The 6,604-nt window shown below is 33.9% G+C and overlaps 1 protein-coding gene across 1 annotated transcript in view; it reads right to left on the reverse strand.

Moving 5' to 3' along the window:
- Positions 1-6,604, reverse strand: part of LOC106462612 (serine/threonine-protein phosphatase 4 regulatory subunit 1-like) — a 205,933-nt gene that overhangs the window by 120,281 nt on the left and 79,048 nt on the right.

Genomic DNA, 6,604 nt, shown 5'->3' on the forward strand with positions numbered 1-6,604 from the left:
TACTTCTTTTGACTGAGATACTCCTTACCTTACCACTTGTATTCGTTTCTTAGTTTTGTGTGTATATTTTATTTACTAATGCCCTTTCTTCTGGGTCGTTTTAAAGGTTGTTTTAAAATACCATTCAAAGTAATCCAATACGTGATTTACACTCTTATAGATACTAACATTAGCATAACTGTTACACACACACACACAAGTTCCCAATTAAGAACCGAAATATCTACCCCGAGTTTAAATATAAATATAAACGTGCATGAAATAATTAGTATACCGTTGGGTGTCAAATTCTAAGTGACACATTTCTCTTCCGAAATCCTGCAAACAATTGTGGCTTTCACTCACTCTTAAAACACTGCAGCTTTGTATTCCCTCTAATAAACAGAGAACATAATTATGTCTGACGTTGGATGGGTGATTCCATGATGAAATACAATACTTCTTCCCAATGAAAAGAATGCAACTAACTATACAAAAATAGTTCACATATCTGAAGCCCTAGTAATGACAATAGATATCCAAATTTCTCATCAAATATAACTATTAAATGTTTGAGTTTAAAACTTATTTAACTGCTTTGTTGGCGAAACTTAATAACACAAATGAAATGTCTGTCAGTGTAACGAACGAAATAACCAATCATGGAGTCTATAAAACAGAAAGCAGTTTTCTTAATCTCTAACATGGCTACATTCTCACCTGAACAATCAAAATTTGGAAGATTAAGATACATAAAATAACCGCCACCTAGCCTAAACAAACTGTACTCCTAGATCACAATGAAACTGGCTTAGCCTTCACATGTGTAGTTGATTTGATCACTTCATAAATACTTTATCTACAAAGTAAACTGATAAAATGTTTAAGTATTATGCACTGCACCTCACTGTACATTCATATAATTTAAGCTTAGTCTTGTATTACACACAAAAAATCTTTGACGTGAGGCTTTAAAATTCAATAAGCTGCCTCAAGCTTTTTTTAAAATAAAAAATAACAGAAGATGATTTCCCTCACCCACCAAACCGTCAAAACAAAACTAAATAACTGCACACACTACATCGCCAGGCAAGCAAACATCTCCACAAGTAACAACTTTAACAAATAAAAATATGTTCAAAAGTAAGTCTGTATCTGGGGTTCACAGCTTAAACCCATTACCCCAATACTGAAAGTCTGCATATTACATTTCACTACTGAAACAAGCCAACCATTGAAAGATGATTGTTGAAACTCCCAATACACTGTAATTGGTAAATTTGAATCGCACCACCCCCATATTCTTCAACAGTGCAAAGTAAACAAGTCCAAAACTTTAAGCCTTCCACTAAACTTTTTTTAATGCAGACGACGTTCTTTAGTTGATTATATGTGTACACTTTTTTTTTTCACGAGTTGTTGAAAGGGGTGGCCAAAACTACATCTTGTTACTCCATGCAGTTTCAATACGTAAACAGATGTAAACCTAGCAACAGACTACTTTTTTTTACAGAGTTTAACCAGGATACATTTGAGTCAAAGTAACCATCTTATAATTGTAAACATAACTTCAAGCCAATTAATAATTACTATCTTACTTACCTCAGCATTATAGAAAAGTTTAATCAATTTTCTACCTATCACAAAACGTTTCGTAAACAAATAATTTTCAAAAAAAAAAATCATTTGTACTTTATGTATCACTAATTTTACAAGTCCGTACAGGAACGTTTTTATTGTTTTAAAAGATTGGGTTTTTCTAAAGCATTTACACAATTTTTCCTCTTAATTCACAAAAAAAAGTACAGCAGCTCTAAATGTAGTTAATGGAAACACTAGATGTTCATACTGACAAAATAAATTCGAGCTGTGTATAACATTATTGAAATCAAACTGACAAATCTCAAGTCTGATTTTGTCTATTTTGAAGCAAGAAAACGGTTTTTAGGTGTGTTTGAAACTCTCAACAAACCTGCATATATACGTTATGGTTTCACTATAAACAAGTTTTACAGACAGTACACAATTAAATAAACAGCTTATCAGTGTATACCAAACAGATACCAGTTATTTGTGAATGACATCTAGTTCCTGTTTTCTCTCTCATGACTTCCATTCTATACAGCTCACTTCCATTTCTAATATTTAGTTCTACACGCCTCATTTTACCGTTTATAATATTTAGTTCTATAAGGCTCATTTTACTATTTCTAATATTCAGTGATAATACAGTATGTCATGGGCATTATCTTGGTGACGTTCCTGGGTCTTTCTTCAAGGTATTATTAAACAACACTGAAATCTAAATGAAGAAGTGCAGGAAATCACAAAAGGAATGGGGTATAATTGGGGTTTCTAAACCGACTGGAGAGGTGAATAGACTAGCTGATTATTCATAAAATGTGAAGACGGCGCTCCTCTTATATATTACATTTATTCGTACTTATCGTGGAAGCCTCAGGATAAACTCGTACGTAGGTGTAATTACTTTGCTATGAAATAGTATCTTTCCCCTTTCTTTTTTGTGAAGTGGCGAAAGGTAATGACAATCTTCCAAAGCTTCAAACAAATTTTATATTTCACATCTTTTTAGGGATTTTACTCAACTAAAAGTATACACAGCTACAGTACGGTTTTATTGATTATCATAAAGCAAATATGTAGATTTGATTTAATGTGAACTTGAAACTAGATTTATTTATTAATCCAACAGTGATTTCGGGTGACTGATGTCCGTCGCTTTTGATCACTTTTTTCAGATTCTTTGCTAGCCTAATTCCTTTCTTACATTAGATATACCAATAACTTTCAAAACGAAAAAACGAGCTAATAATACATCAAACAACACGTTGCTTAATCTTTGAAGATAATTATTATCTTGTCTATACAACATTTTGAGTCTCAAAGTAACACGCTGTGTTTACACTACGGTTTACTACTAACTGCTAATTATAATAAACAATCAGTAACTGTACGACTCGTCAAAGGATTATGTTTTAACATCATATTAGACAGTAACGACATGGGTTGATCATTTATATTTCACGTTTTGGATAGTGCCTGGTATGAAAAAAAGTACCATTAGCGTGAACCGTTAACTTTGTTAAGTTTATTGTTGTAACATAAAATTTCTCATTCTGTCAATAGCATGCCTCAAACTGTATCATTGTAACTACTGTTACATTTTTTTTTTGTTCATTTAAGACGTCTGAAATACAATATTAGGCTTTGATGGTATTCAAAGGGGTTTGACAAACTAATAAAAAAAAGATAATGCTCAATCTCAATTTTACTGTATATTTATATATAGTCAAGAAACGGCGCTCACACTTTGTTTTCAATGGGAAAAACTAACCGAGATTTATAAACGATATATCGTTTTCGTAGCAACTGATTGAGCCTCGTCCATTTGATGCCGATACCTTGACTGCAGTTATCGTGGCAAAGCGTAGATAACAGAGCTTTAGGAACATAGGCCTAGACCTATTTAACCTGTATCAAATATATCAGTTCTTCATTGCATAAAACCTGAGGGATCACGAATTTTTCATACGTATTTATTTCCTACGTCAGAAAAAAAATAATCCAGTATTCAGCTGCATGAACTATTTCAATACATTTTCATATAACAAGTACCTATCAATCTTAGTATAATGTTAAAGCTATCAATGCAGTAAAATAAAGCCATGAAATCCTTTGTATCTGTTATTATGTATTACAACTTAGTAAATATATATACTTGCATTACTTTGCTCTTGTATTTTGATGAATAAAACCATGGATTTCTACCACGGGAATAGACATCTCCGTACAATAACAAATGGAGTTTTTGAATGATAAAAAAGGGTATTCAATTACATTCCTATGTACCCCACGAGGTTTATCAGACCCCACCCTCCAACACAATTTTCTGAAAATTCAACAAGTTCTAAAAGCAAGTTGATTTTTTCGTCATTATTTTAAATTAACAAATGATACACGAGTTTACAATTACAAACCTCTTATAGTGACAAGAAAAATAAATAAATCTTGTGTGCATTCTTTACAATGTTTGCTTTATAGATAATCTGACTTAAAATCGTGGTGATATTTCAGTAATATAAAACAAAAAGGCACAGAGTACTTTAACATAATAATATATATGGTAATGGCGAGGTACTCACAGCTTTCTTCACAACAGGCAGTTCAAGTGGTCCTATCTTCAGCGCGCGCTTCTTGTTCGCAGGTTGTTTTCATTCTATCCAATCCTAGAGTTTTCAAGCATCCACTCACATAACATCGCCCAGGTTCAAGATGGGCAGTTCTATCCCTCAGGTTACAGCCCAACTTTTATATTTATTTTTGGAAAATGTGTAACAGCAAAACCCGACGAAGGTTTAGAAACCTACTCGTAACCAGCACTTACTACTTCAATCCATGGTACAAACTACAGTGCTGGCTAAGGCCAACTTACCCAACGATAAAGTGTGCGTCGCCTGGTGGAGAATGGCGAAGTTACAAGTTCTTGCTTGATTTAAACTGAAGCCTTTGTGTACAAAAAGTATCGTTCTAAGAATAGTTTTCTACAATATATAAGGACGCGTATTGTTAATGTATATAAACAATGACGTCATCATTTACCCTCCAAACAACTTATTTAATTTATCGTAAAACCTATATCAACTTTGCCTGTGTCAAATATATTGATATGGCCTACAGAATTAATACTTAATTCAGCACACAATCTACAACAGTCTTTAAACAACATTTATCATATTCAGAGTAAAATCCGCACAACATTCCACGGAAATTTACAACATATTTCATTAGAAAATCTACGGGAATTGTATAAATACCAACAAAACAAAACGGAGAAATGAATACGTTACATAAAAACGATTCTGAATATCCAAATAAGCAAGTCGCATGACAATCACAGCAAATATCAAGTCGCAGTGTAATGGCATGTATTAAAATCTTTTTTTACATTGTTTAGCGTTTCGTAGGTTGGTGATGCAACTGAAAATTGATGGTTTTCTTGGGAAGGGTAAATAAAAGCCCTTTGTACTTAATGGCATTGGAAAAGAAAGAAATAGGGATCAACTTCGGAGCACCAGAGACATTCAGAACGAGACTTGCAACAAGTCATACCCCAGTTTTGGTATATAAAGTACATGGTCTTATAACAGGTAAGAAACCATAAATACATAGCTACAGTACACAACATAATCATAGGTGTCCATCTGGAAATGAGGTCAACAGGGCATGGGTTCACCAACGCAAGGTTTCCAGTCACACCTCCCGTTCAACCATCGCATACCTCAAGCAGGTGGAAAATGAAACGTATATTTATGCTATTCCATTCATAGAACATACCAACCAAATATGGACAGATGTACGATCAGACTATTGAAACGGGCGCCGCAAAAGATGGTGAATGGAAAACCTGCATGGAGAAGTGGTGTGCTTTGGGCAAGATAACCTTACGATGGAGTATTTTACTGTAGAAACTAAACTAAAGGACTATTTCAAGATGCACGATCGTCTGACAGATCATGACTCGACATGGCGACATGGACTGTAACGACATGGTGAAGATCCAAAATGTAACGTACTAAACTACACAATCTATAACAGTCTTTACAGAACATTTATCATATTCAAACTCTCCTGCATCACAGGATTAAAATATCAAAATGTTAAGAAATTTACAGTTCACGCCATAACAAATCAAGACTTCTGTATATTTGATGCACAATTTAAACTCAAATTCATGCGCGAATTAACCGTATTATCTATCCTAAATTTATAGCATAATTAATGCTATATATTTACGCAATCGCACATAATATTTACTTTAGGTTTGGTTTTTGAATTTCGCGCAAAGCCACACGAGGGCTATCTACGCTAGCCGTCTCTAATTTAGCAGTGAAAGGCTAGAGGGGAAGGCAGCTAGTCATCACACCCACCGCCAACTCTTGAGCTAGTCTTTCACCAACGAATAGTGGGATTGACCGTCACTTTACAACGACCCCACGGCTGAAAGGGCGAGCATGTTTGGTGGGACAGGGGTTCGAAAGGCTTGCTGTGCTATTTTCTTTAGAATCCAGTTAAAGTTAAAATTTTAATTCTAATTCACGCACTACTTGCAATTACATTACGGGGTAAAAGTTCACACAAATAGCTGCCTGCGCTCTATCAAACGTGTGGAATCGAACCCCGGATTTTAGCGGTGTGAATCCGTTATCTTACCTCAGACCCACGGGGGGGGGGACAGTTGAAATAAAAATAAAACTAAATAATAACGGTGACACAATAGCCTACTATATAAAGTTTCCCATGAAAATCAAGCAAAAATACTTAAATAAATGTTTCAGCCAAGAAGTAACAAGGGGTGCAAGACTTTATACATACAATCAATCTGAAACTTTTGATTTTTAATTTTCACTTCCAGAGAAAGTTGAAAAAAAAAAAACCAGAAAAAATGGCGTTGTTAGCTATAACACAAAGAAGATAACTTAAAAGTTCTTTTTTTTTACCTTAGGATATATAATTTATCTAACTTTAAAGCTATATACAAATATAATTATGTGTTGTAGGTTTTTCTCTGTTTTTTACTTTATACCATCTAAAATATAGTTACGAT

Source organism: Limulus polyphemus, unplaced genomic scaffold, assembly GCF_000517525.1.
Source record: "Limulus polyphemus unplaced genomic scaffold, Limulus_polyphemus-2.1.2 Scaffold1207, whole genome shotgun sequence".
NCBI classification, from domain to species: Eukaryota; Metazoa; Arthropoda; class Merostomata; order Xiphosura; family Limulidae; genus Limulus; species Limulus polyphemus.